The sequence below is a fragment of the Aedes aegypti genome, chromosome 3 (genome assembly GCF_002204515.2).
Source record: "Aedes aegypti strain LVP_AGWG chromosome 3, AaegL5.0 Primary Assembly, whole genome shotgun sequence".
NCBI lineage: Eukaryota > Metazoa > Arthropoda > Insecta > Diptera > Culicidae > Aedes > Aedes aegypti.
Genome location: NC_035109.1, coordinates 171249410 through 171263458, shown reverse-complemented (window position 1 = coordinate 171263458; position 14049 = coordinate 171249410). Strand labels below are relative to the sequence as shown.

The 14049-nt window shown below is 34.4% G+C and overlaps 1 protein-coding gene across 8 annotated transcripts in view; it reads right to left on the bottom strand.

Annotated features, from left to right (window-relative positions):
- Positions 1-10841, bottom strand: part of LOC5568657 (protein bride of sevenless) — a 54665-nt gene extending 43824 nt beyond the window's left edge. For 6 of the 8 annotated variants that reach the window (XM_021854584.1, XM_021854588.1, XM_021854586.1 and 3 more), the window contains exon 1: positions 10561-10841. The gene's annotated coding sequence lies outside the window, so the exon portion shown is untranslated. Of the gene's footprint in view, positions 1-10556 lie in introns of all 8 variants that reach the window. The other 2 variants (XM_021854590.1, XM_021854591.1) reach the window with 2 other exon arrangements.
- Between the last annotated feature and the right edge of the window lie 3208 nt (positions 10842-14049).

Genomic DNA, 14049 nt, shown 5'->3' with positions numbered 1-14049 from the left:
AAATATCAATTTTTCGAACATTTTTTTGAAAATACATTATTTTTACAAAAAGCATTATAAATTATTCTGATATGCGTGTTATGGTTATAGATTTAAGCCAAAAATAGAATTATTATGATTTCCATGCTACGAAAAAAAAAAACAAAACCATTTTAATGTGTAGCTCATCCAAACAACCCTCTTTGGATTAGAAGTTTACGCATCAAGTTAGAGAATGATTATTTTTACAGCACGAGTCGTACATTTAGCCAACCATATTTACCAAGTTGGATAATTACGACGAGTGCTGTAAACATTGAGTTCTGCCTTTTTTTTGCAATCTCGTAGAAGACCACCTTAAGGTATCAGAAAGCATATCGGGATGCATTCAACATTATTTAGAGATTTCTGAAAATAGTTGTGTAATGATTCATTACTAAATACATTTCAATCAAAACTTTTTCAGCACCCACGAATATCGTTTTTACAATGGATCCATCAATAAAAATAAATGCTATTGTTCGACTTATTGGATTATTGGATTTTTGCTATAAAGTAATGCAAAAAATGGTATTTCCATAATTTTACTTGATTTTCATATATATCCACTTATGAATTGGCCAAATGTACTCTACTACATCCGAACAACGTAATGAATGACTTGAGTAGTCATAAATCATGAATGTTAATAGGGTTACGAAGGTGGTAGGTCATTTGGCAAAAATTCGTTTGGCATAGAGTCATTTGGCATAATGTCGTTTGTCATAACGGCCATTTAGCATAATGAGTCTGAATCCAAAGATGTTTCAAGATGACATTCGTTTTTAAGTTTCTTTTGAATCCCCCTGACGACATCAAGCTTATTTTGGAGTCAACTGAAACAAAAATGACACTTTATTCAACAATCATTTGCTCTTGAATAAACTTAAGCAAATTAGGAAAGTAATTGCCAATAGTATTTCAATATTGGAAGGATAAACTGGGCAGGGCATGTTGCAAGAATGCCGGACAACAACCCTGTAAAGATGGTGTTCGCTACGAATCCGGTCGGAACAAGAAGACGTGGGGCGCAGCGAGCTAGGTGGATTGACCAGGTACTCCAGGACCTGGAGAGCGTGGGTCGCAGTCGAGGATGGAGAGAAGTGGCCATAATTTCAATATTTATCCAAAAACAAAGGCAAAAGTTGTTCAGAAGGTAAAGGACATCCGGAAGACAAACAGTTTGGTTTGGTGCTAAAGAGCATTTCAAACTAGTTCAACATTAAGTGAATCAGACCTGAATCACTTGAATATTAAGTGAACCAAACCTGAAATACTTGAATATAAAATGAATCAGACATGAACCTCTTTAAAATGAGTAAATAAGCTCTGAAGTACTGAGACGTGAATTAAAATAAACCCTAATAATTTAGTAACGAGACGAAACAAACCGGAATAATTGTAGTCTGGATGTATGACACTTGAATCAATTGAAAATGAAGTAACTCAGACACGATACACTTGAATATGAAGATGAATTTTGATATCAGATGAAAATAAATGAACTGATAGATGTGAATCACTTGAACATGAGCTTATCAAAACTGAAACATTTGAAAATGAAGTTAATCGGACCTGAATCATTTGAATATAAAATGAATCAGTACTGCATTCTTCAAAAATGAGGTGTCACGACCCCTCGGTCGGCGCGTCGGAGTAGACAGTTGAACAATCGAGCAGCCACCAACTCTCGGATGAGATGAGCTGGCATTCTGACATTTATGTGTACGCTAGGAATGAATGCCATATCGATTGTGAAAACCATGAAGCAAGAGAAGTGATTAAAAATATTGTATTGCCCTGCCTAATTAAAATTATATTGAATTAGTTTCTAATCAGTTTTTGAAATACTTGTAGGGTAAAGTTTAATTAATACAAAGTAAAATACAATCTAAACTAATTTGTCCTTCTCAGATATAACCTTGAAATTGTGAATTATTCAACAATAGTATAAGTTACACAAAAATTTAAATTATAATTGCCGGTAAGCTTAATTGAAATCCAAATGAAAATTTTCTAATAATATGCACTAATGATAGGTGGCATCGATTAAGAAATATTACTTCGATTATCATAGTTTGGAGCCTGCTGTAATAACGAAAAGTGACGGTGTAAAACTAAAGGTATTCAGAAGGGTGAACATTAAAAGAAAGAGGAGTAAGAATCCTAAATGTAAGTTTACAAAACAAATTGTTATCGATATTTTTTCTAAAAATTATGTATCTCATTACAGAAAGTTTTTAATACACACGTTATTCAAAAACTTGGAACATCTTATTCTTTATTGGTTACGAACCAACATGAGGTGTCACATGACATGAATCATTTGGATAAAAAGCGAATCATATCTGAATAAATTGAACAAGAAGTTAATCGGTCCTGAATTACTTGTATATGAAGTGAATATTACCTTAAACACTTGACTATGAAGTTAATCAGACATGAATCACATGAAGTGATTCTCACCTGAAACGCTTGAATATGAATTGGACATGAGTCTCTTGGATATGGAGCTTATCAAATCTGAAACACTTGAATATAAAGTGAATGAGACCTGAATGCCTTAAATTTACTTCAAAAATCAAACATCAATCATTGGATATTGAACTAATCAAACCTGAAACACGTACATAAAGCGATTCAAACATGAATCACTTGATAATGAAGTGAATCAGCCCTAACCTGCTTGAACATCAAGTCATACCTGTAAAAGTGAAAAATTCTAGATGAATCATACCTGAACTACTTGAATATCAAGTAATTCGTACTTGAAATAGGTGAATATGAAGTGCTTCAGACCTGCAGCACTTGAATATAAAACTAATCAAGCCTGAACCACTTGAATATGGAGCGATTTCGACATGAATCACTTGGATATAAATCGAATCAAACATAAATCACTGGAAATAAATCCAAAATCTCTTGAATATGAAATCAATCAGACCCTAATCACTTATACATAAAGTGAATCAAACTTGAAACATTTGAAAATGAAGTGACTCAGTTGAAATCATTTGAACATCAATGAATCAAACCTAAAACAGTCGAATATGAGTGAATCAGATAAGAATCACTAGGATATGGAGCAAACTGAATCACTTGAATATGAAATGAATCAATTCTGAATCACTTAATAATAAAATGAATCTGACGTCAAACACTTGCGGGTATGGAGAAAATTAAACTTGAATCTATTGAATATAACATGAATCAATCCTGAGTCACTTGAACATGGAGTGAATTTGACATGATTTTTGTTTACTCCATATTCAAGTTAAACCTGAATTTCTTGAATTTAGAGTGATTCAAACCCGGAAGACATGAATATAAAGAGAATCAGACATTAATCACTTGGATATGAAGTCAATCAAACTTGAACCATGAAGAGATTCTGACTTTTTTTTTTCTATCTTTATTAACGAGATTTTTAGCACTGGGCTAGTTCATCTCGGGATCAACGGCTTTACTTCCCTTCCGAAGGAAGTCGTCACTCAAAAATTTTTAGTGACTATCTCGGGGATGGGATTCGATCCCAGGTCCTCGGCGTGAGAGGCGTGTGTTCTAACCACTACACCAGGTCCGTCCCCAGATTCTGACTTGAATAATTTGAATATGATGAATATGAGTCCTGACTGAGTCACTCGCACATGGAGTAAGTCATACCAGAATCACTAGAATATGAATCAGATATGATACACTTGAATATACATTTGATCAGACCAGCATCACTTTAATTTAATACGATTCCGTCCCTTATTACTTCTAATTCCAAATGCCAAAGGACTTCTGAACAGCATTATGGAAATTCTATCTTATCGAATTCATAATGTTTTAGTACAGTCATCCCTCCAGAGTAAACTGTTTCCTGGATGCCTTTAACTTTCCGAACAACTTTGCCGAAGACTCAAACTTTCAGATAGAATTTGTTTCATATATTTAAGTAAATATGCGTACTAGTGCAACCTAGTGGCAAAATTAGGAACCAAAAAATTTGATATTTGGATGTCCTTTACTTTATTTCTGTTCTTTACTTGCCGAAGACTCGAACTTTCTATTTCTTGTGGATCACAAGCTAAAACTTTTTAAAAAATACTCAAAATTACATGCTCACTAGCGCCACCTAGCGGCAAAATCTACAACCTAACTGTTTGTCTTCCGGATGTCCTTAACCTTCTGAACAACTTTGCCGAAGACTCAAACTTTCTATCTCTTGTGGATCATAAGCTAGAACTAGTTTGAAATGCACAATTTTGCATGCTCACTAGCGCCACCTAGCGGCAAAATCGCGAACTGAACTGTTCACTATCTGGATGTCCTTGATCTCCTGAACAACTTTGCTGAAGATCGCTTCTTTGCAAGTCGTAAGGATCTCGAGATATAGCAATGTGAATTAACCTGTTTTGAGGTGATGCTAAACTTTTTGGGGGTGATTCATTATTCAGCTGAGTGTTGCAATACTTATTTTAGTGAGTCCGTATTTATGACGGGTAGTGTATGTAATCCATTGATAAAATCAAGTTCAACATTTTAATGTCCCAGAGCGTAGAGGTAATCCTTTTTGAAATGCTACGGCACAAACGGCAATCATATTTTAGGTAAAGTTGATTAAATATTGATCAAATAATTTTGAACATGATTTTACCCGCATTTCGTCGTATAAATGGATAATAATAATGCTAGGTGTTCCTTTACCGCTACAGGATTTTAAAATTATATTTTAATTGCATCCTTCAACTATATTATAGTGATTCTGACGGTATCTGATGTGGAACTGGATTATTTTCATCTTCATTACATTAATAAATCTCAATTCTTGGCAGTTGGAAATTATATGGAATCAAATCTTTATACAAAATTTTCTAAATTTTCATGTTTTGTTTATGTTTTCAGTTCAATTGAGCTTCGTGTCACATGTACAATTCACTGAGGTTTGTTTTTTCTCTCTATATTCAGTTAGGTATCCATTTCACCACCACTGTTCACACCATTCCCCCTACCGTAACCGGGTGTAACATTGATCAGTTTTTCGGAATATGCATATGTAGCAAGTTTTATGTTTTTAAAACAAGTAGTGACACGTATCGCTCATCACTATATACTGCATTTTGTTTTCTGAAAGTTTTGAGTAATTAAAAAAAATGTTCAACTTTGTTTTTACTTAGAGGATTTGGGGTATCATTGATGAACCAACATTCGGTTACATTGAAAATACAGGTACTTACTTGTATTATGGCCCCTGAAGCCGATTATGAAGCCCAAGCTCTTACAAGTCATTTACACAAATACATATAAATGAAGGCAATTATCTAAGGAAATTCTGCATTGTTCATATTAATACGTTAAATTTGTTAAATCAAACCTGCTTATAAAAATTTCGACAACGGAATCGGTGGTGTCATTTTTGATGAAAACCGTGTTTTCCTTTTCAGGACTTATGTGAAATATGAATCTTCGGTAGTGTCATTCATAATCATGGGAATCACTGTTTCGAAAAGTTGAAAAAACTACACATGAATACATTTAAATTTTCGAGAGAAGTTTATTTTTTATAAATTCATGAATATGAAAGTAAGGCGCACCCAACTAACAATTCAGAGCCACAAACAAGCATGCATGTTTAATTATTGTTCAATAATGGTAATGACAGCTGAAAAAAAATTTTGCTCTATAAAGAGCTGAGAAGGTGCTTTTTTAACACAAACTTAGGTCAATGTTCAACGTTATGCATAAGAATGAACAAAAGTTGAATCGCCACTTATTAAACGTTTCCAAAGATTCTCATTCGACTAGTCAATATTGTTTTACTAATGAGCTGAACAAGACATGTTTCCCCCAATTAAAAAGCCAATATTCCTCTAAACAAATGTATATGTATAAAAGGATATTCAGAAGACGAACTAACGTTTTACTTGCATCGCACTTCAGCTATTTCCACATGTTAAACATAAGCATGAATAAGAGCTGAATAAGTATCTTATAAAATCCTAATTCAGCTTCGGTATATTATAAGAACAGTTGATCCAATAGAGGCCAAAATGACGATTAACAAACACATTGTTCAGTATTAAATACGCCTTGTAAAAGCGATCACACTATAGCTAAATTTCATAAAATGGACAAAATATCCGAAATGCGTGTTGAGTTCCGAATGCATTTCAAAGCTTATAACTTTTGCTTTCTCAAAACTTTTTGAATAGTCGTTCAGAAAATAAACATGGTCAGCCTCCAGAAATGTAGGATTATTTTGAAAAACAAACATTTGAGCTAAGTATTCCTAGTAGGAGCGAAGTATACTTCACATACTGACAAACAAAGCGTGATATTGACTTGATTGACATAAAAGATCTGAAGACAATATCAAAATTTTGTTTGATTTTTGTATGTAGTTAATTTTAGATATCGTTTCCAGATTTTTACATATTATATCTCTCAGGTAATTATCACTTTCTGCTATCCATATTATAATTAGCTATTGCTAAGCTTTTTTCGCCTGCTCGGAATGTTGTTCCGTACAAGAAAAGTGGACATTTCTTTGACAGAATTGATTAAATAAGTATCTATAGCGAGCTACATTTAAAATGACATTTCTTCCCAACTGAATAGTGCGATCTAAGAAAAATGATTTACTTGGCCATTTCTGAAATAAATCCCACGCGTCAAGATATTCGAACATTTTTCTATTCAGGTGCATAGTCTTCAGAACACTTCAAATGATTTAAATATATTCATAATAGGTTTATCAAAAATACAAATCAATAATATAATTAATAAATACAAATATAATTTATAAAATAAATGAATTTCAATTTAAGTTAATGAATCATTAAAATTGAAGTTTTGAACAAACTAAAAATTATTATGAAATTAGATTAAGGTGAAGATGCATCGAAGCCAAACCTCAAATTTTCAAGAACACAAATCTAGAGAACTAAACATCCGTTCAAGCTGAAAACTTAATCGATTGGTCACCACCAGCGTGTGACCAATCGATTAGGTTTTCAGCTCGAACCGCTGCGCAGTCTGGTTTTCTAGATTTGTGCTCTTGAAAATTTGAGGTTTGGCTTCGATGCATATTCACCTTAATCATTTCAGATTGATTTCACTTTGTGTAAATAAACATTATTTTTGACCATCATTGATATAAATTTTCTCACTGTGCGCTAAAAATAACCGACTGAACTCAGCTTGGATCAGCACTAAACAGCAGCTGAATAATATGCTTGTTCAGTTGTTGATTAGCGTACCATGTGTTGATTAGACGATGTCGAAAAGAAGCTTAAGTAAGATCAATATTCAGCTATGAGAGGTTTATATTTTGCACTGGACGATTCATTCATCAATTCTAGGATGGCGCAGATGGCAAGGCATACCGCTGACGATTGGAAGGTCTCGAGTTCGAATCCAGTATCCAGGAGATTTTTAAATATGGTTGTCGTCATATCATGATAATAGTGTATACTACATTTGAAGCACCTGAAAAATATTTTTTTGTTTTTTATTTGTTTTTAATTATTTTTGGACCAGTCGTATAAAAGCTGAACTAAATGCTTGTAAAACGTTTTAAAAGCTGAAAAATAAAGTAGGAATTCGACGACATGCTTTAAAGTTTCTCCAAATTTGTGTGAACAACGCCTGAACAAAGGTTGGCCATAAAAATTATTAAAATGTTATTAAACATGATGCTGAATAAAACTGCCATAATGGTGTTTCTTAAATGTATGAATGTTAGTTGGGCAATTCATGCATTAACAACATTTCAACGTTGAATCTTTATTCGAACTTATTACGAGAAGGGTCACTCGAAGTTATGAACAATAACATAATTTGCAAACATTTCGTAGTTTTGTAACATTCTTGAAACATATTCACTAATAATTTCGTAGTAATTATTTTTTGTTTTATTTGGTTTCATTTTTTGTGAATTTTGTTCACGCCAACTACTAACGGTAGAGTAAGGTGGGGCAAAAGTTCGACCTTAGTGGTATAATCAAAGTTTCCAGGAAAACAATAGCAGTTAAAACAAAACAAATACCATACAGTAAATTTTCAACATATTGGCTATAATTTTGCTGAACAAACTTGTGTCAAAATATTTACCCATTTTTAGTGATAACAGTTTCAAAGTTGCTTGTCTTATTCGAACTTTTGCCCCACCGGTGGGACAAGAGTTCGAATCTACTGTGGGGCAAAAGTTCGCTGGCTAATACACAAAATATCGATCCTTTTATGACAGGCATACTTTACACCAGCCGTAAACTTAAGTTTGACGAAAAATACACACTAAATGTTCATCAAAAAAATGCCCAAAACCGGGTTAATTGTAATATACTCAAAAATAGCAGTTTTTCGCAAAACTAAGTGAAAATTTAAAATTTTGGTGATAGTTTTCACACGATCAGACAAATTTAACTAAATTTGAAAATAATATGTGGATTTTAGGCAATTTGCAAATTTTTCCGTGATTTTATACATGGGTCGAACTTTTGCCCCGCTGATTCGAACTTTTGCCCCACTATGGGCCAAAAATTGTTTTCAAGCATTTATGCAAAAACTAATACACCTCAAAGCAACCTTATGATAGGTCTAGAAACGCCCTTACATAAAATATTGAAAAAGATTTTATCTTCAATTGGTTCCATGCTACGAAAGTTTGACCAAAACTTACAATATTCACGTCGAAAAACAACAAATAGCCATAACTTTTCCAAATCTCAATCGATCTTTATGATATTTGGATTGAAAGTCTCTTACTTGAATAGCATTCAAACCACCATGACATTTATAAGATTTGTTTTGAATTGAGCTAGTAATCTTAAAAAGAAACTCTTACCCCACTCGAACTTTTGCCCCACTTTACTCTACATGTTTTGAAACAACTGGTGATATAAAACAATCACATTAGGTAAACACATCTCGTCTCTTCCGTCTGGTCGGGATGGTACTCATATAATGTCACGAAAATTTGAACATTTAAGACCACCATCCTTTCCCTGACACGCTTTTGCATGAGTCTTCTGAAAATGTTGCAACGTTTGTCACATTTTTCACGACAAACCTCTCTCCCTTGGAGCGTGCAAACTTTGCGTTAAGAACAAGTTTCCTATAATCAGGGCGCCCATCTGGTATGGCTGTACTAATATGGACTAGCTGTTGTAATACCTGGATGAAAGCTCTGCAGAGGATTTCAAAACATAAAATTTTGAAAATGATTCTGAACCTCTGGTGTAATACTTATGAGTTGAAAAGAATATCCAATATTGAAATATTAGAATAACTGTCGAATGAAACTATTAACATTAAGACAAAAATCGTTGTAATTTTCAATTATCACGATAAGTGCTCGGTGTAATTAGATTAAGTTAATTAAAAATGTTGTTTCTGGAGCAAGATTGCCAACTTTTTTCCCATAATTTATTTCTAGTCCATTTTTAGATTTTGGTCTAATTTTGCATGAAAGTTCAAAAATTGGAACAAAGTTCTTGTAGATCGGAAATAAATGCTTTTCCCCTATTGAAATTGGAAAACACTCACTGCTCTGCATGAATATGAAAGTGAGTCCCTGCATTTGACTAGAACAGAGTATCTCACAATCTTATTATTTTACTACCGCGCGTTTTCGATGTGACAAATTCCGAACAAAGCATCCACCCTCGGGCACCAACCCCAGAAAAAAACGCAATCGCGCAGAGGCATAGGAAACTTAGAATACATTCTTGTTGTCGAACAATCGCATTGAGGTGACCAGCACCACAACTATTGGTGTGTTACCTGTTTACGACTCAATTTTATGACGCTATTCACACGCGCTGTTCTGATGAGAACTAACCCTAATGTTATGCTAATATTCGTTGTATGAATGCTAGACACAACCGATAATCACTACCGGTAAAGTGTTTCTGGGATTTTTAAGACACTCGTAATGCGATTTTATGGGCAACATTTGTTTTTGTATTCAATTGTTGATCACATACGCAACGCAAGTTATTACACAAATCGATATGGATTAGAAAGGCATTCAATGCATGTTAGAACGTTCGTTTTGTCATATAGCTATATATCCAAACCGTCTTTTTTACGTCAATGGAAGCATGGTATAAACAGAATGAAACATGATTATGTAAAAACGACGACAGTTGTTCCAACCAACGTTCTTCTCTTTTTTTTTTTGAGTCCATGAATCATAGCAGGCCGTTCAAGCAAAACGATTGCTAGGGCGATACCCTCCTCAGAGTTTCGAAGTTCAATAACAACCCTTCTGTGGCAGCCTGAGTCACAATGCGTGTTGGTAACTGGAAAGTTGCAAAAACTTAGCCTTGTAACAATGTCCATCGCCATGGCAACCAAATGTGAACTTGGACCCAAACAAACCGTCATGAATCAGAGCCAACTTCAATTAGAATCACTGTAATACTTGATATATTGATTGTGCTTATTTCAACTTATATACGAAGATAGGTCATTTTTTTAGTATGAATATGAAGTTCGAACTTATTTGTTATTAGAATGCACTACAATCGTTATTTCTTCATATCCCTCACTCACTGTTACTCCAACTTTTTTTCAACCCAATAGAAGTCACACTTGGTTGTTCGAATTACAGAATAATTACACCATTCAGCGCAAAAAGACCGTCAAGGTAATGTTACGAACGTCCGCGAATTAAACAACCCGAATCACGTATGACCGCAGAGAAAGCATTCTGGCACGTGGATCGCGACTCGAAAAACGATGATGTGCCGGGCAGAAGTACGCGTTTGGAACTGAAACCCACCGTAGAAGACGAAACAACAAGACTAGATTTCCCTGAAGCCCAACAGCACCAACCAACCAACCAACCAAGCATTCAACCAACGTGGTGAAGTGAAGTGTGAAGCGCAGGTGTGCCTCTGCTGGTTAGGTACTCTCTCTCGCTCGCGCTCCCCCATATTCATAACAATAAGCGTACTTACCTGAACGCAACAACACTCACCCACTCACTGCCAATGCCTACCAGTAGCAAACCATTTGCTTGAGAAGTCTGATGCATATTTACAACGCACCCATCAACGCCAACAATATGTTTGATGGCTGATGGAGCACATTATGCTGACAAACTTTCTAGCAGCACGTTAGTTGTCAGTTCTAATTTACCATACAAGGTATAATTTTGTTTAAGATATTCTGCATTTTATGCATTAACTGTTTTTCATATAGCAATTTTCCATATAGCAGTTATTGATGAAACGTATTTGAAACCTGGATCTAAACTTAAAAAGGATCCTAACTTTTTTGTTTATCGTAATGATCGACTTGATGGGGCATGTGGTGGAGTTGCAATCATCATTCATAGGCGTATAAAACATCAACTGTTTTCGTCATTTGAAACTAAAGTTTTTCAAACTTTAGGTGTTTCTGTTGAAACACAGCTTGGTAAATATATGTACTTTCATAGCTGCCTATTTGCCGTTTCAATGCTCTGGACAGCAAGTTAATTTGCTCGAAACTGACTTGCGTAATTTGACTCGCAATAAGTCAATTTTTTTTACATTGGTGACTTTGATGTCAAACATCGGTCATGGAATAATTCTCAAAGTAATTCCAACGGCAGAATTTTATTTGATGAGTGCTCTTCAGGATACATGTTTTTCCTCATCTAGAAATCCATCTACTATTGACTTAGTCTTAACCGACTCGAGTCATCTTCGAATTACTCATGCTGATTTTGATTCTGATCAGGTCCCTGTTACATTTCAAATATCCCATGAAGCGATTCTCAATCCTATCAGCTCCACTTTCAATTATTTTCGAGCCGACTGGAATATATATGAAACGTATATTGACTCTTATCTTGACAATGCTCTTAAGGTGAAGATGAATCGAAGCCAAACCTCAAATTTTCAAGAGCACAAATCTGGAGAACCGAACACCCGTTTGAGCTGAATACTTAATCAATTGGTCACCACCAGCGAGTGACCAATCGATTGAGTTTTCAGCTCAAACGGATGTTTGGTACTCCAGATCCGTGCTAAAAAGCTCAAAAACTTGCTATGCAGTTTGAAAGCGCGCACAATTTCAACTTAGGACTTACTAGTCCAATTGAAAATCAAGTTACTCAGGACTTCGAAAATATTCTCAATCAAGAGAACGTTTTTGAAAATGCCTGGGAGACTGATTTGGAAGAAGTGAGAACTATTATTAAAAAATTCAAAAATATGAAAGCTCCTGGCGATGATGGAATTTTCTACATCCTCATCAAGAAACTTCCAGAAAGTAGCTTATCATTTTTAGTTGATATATTTAACAAATGTTTTCAATTAGCATATGTTCCCGACAAATGGAAAAATGCTAAGGTTGCCTGGGCCTTGGACTGGGGCCTATCGCAGCACATCAGTGATATTTGTAAATTTCAATTTTCACAAGGAAAATATCCATTCTTCGTATAATCCAGTAAAAAAACTCTTTCAATATTGCTTCCAAAGAATTATTATTATTATCTTTATTAACGAGACTTTCAGCCTGAGGCACTTCCAAAGAATTCACGAGGAACATTTCAAGTATTCATCCATGTGCTTTTGAAAGATGGCTCTGACCAGTATTTACATACTGAGTTTCACATGGGATTCCCACGGAAAATCATTCTCGTCATAAGGTTTTTTTTAATTTCTCTAGCCTATTCTGATTTGAAATTGTTTTACATAATTCTCAAGAAAGATCCTCTACGTACTTATTATATATAAATTCCAATTTTTAGTTTTAAGTATCATCTAGTTGTTCATTAGTAATTTATTTAGAGTTTTCTGAAATTACTGAGGATTTCTTCAAGAAAATTCTTGGAGTCTCACCGAAATTGTCTTCAAAACCACCAAGCAAGTATGTAAAACAATGTTCAAAGCATTGACATGTAGTTTTTGTGGCATGAATTATTTTGTAAGAATCGAGTAGTATTGGATACACTCAAAATTTGTTTTACTAAAAATCTACGGAAATACTTGTGTATTATTGTTGTATTAACTAGTTTCAAACAACGACATGATTTCTCTACTTAAATTTGATTATGCGGAAACAGTGCGTATGTTTGAATGGCACGATAAATATGGGATTGTCCGACATTTCCCCGAAAGATTTCTTCCCGAAGGATTTTCTCCCGAATGAACTGTTTCCCCGAATGTACCGTTTCCCCGAAAGCTTTTTCCAAAGACATTGTTCATTTATTTAAAAAAATATCGGTTACGGTAGCATCCACAAATTACAAATGATTCTCTTATGAATGATTTGAATCGAAAAACGAAAGATGAGATATTTGGAGTGAAAATCGATGACAGTTTTTACTGGCAGGTCTGCGTTTAAAAAAATGTTAAAAAAGTAAAGTTCGGTTTTCAAATTTATTATGCTAAGAATCGCAATAAAAATACATAAAATATTTCGAAAGATCATTCAAGAGATGTTCAAATCTGACGCTTAATGTTGTTTGTTCGAACATAATCCATCTTAATGAAATCTAGCTGAACGGGCAAAGGCAGAATAATGAAATATAGTTTGACCTGGTTGAAAACAGTTTGCAGGATTCAAAGACGTGACCCTAATGAGATCTTCACTGCATGAAAACTTAGAAAGAATGAATGAGTCATAAATGTCGTTTTCGTTTTTAGGAACTGGATCAGTGATCAACACATAAACAAACCAACGTCAAGATAATTGTAGCTCGGTCGAACCTGAATCGGGTTGGAGTTGTAACTGTGAGTCAGAGCGACCAGTTCCAAGTTTCGCCAGTTCCAACCTAGGCTCAAAAACGAATTCAACATTAGTTGATTGGGGAAGCATTTGGCAGTCCAGCAAACCGTGTCCAGATTATTATTCGATCATTATTTCTTCGTTAGTAGATTGTGTTTCTTAAAACATAAGCAGATGTTTTTTTCAACTACAACTGAGAACGTAAAAGGCTTGTTTTCAATTTTATAAAAATCCCTTCTTTAGGATGTTCTTCTTTATATTACTGGTCCAATAATCATTAGCGTCAAAATAGTTGATAATTTTAAAATTCTCGCCTTCTTA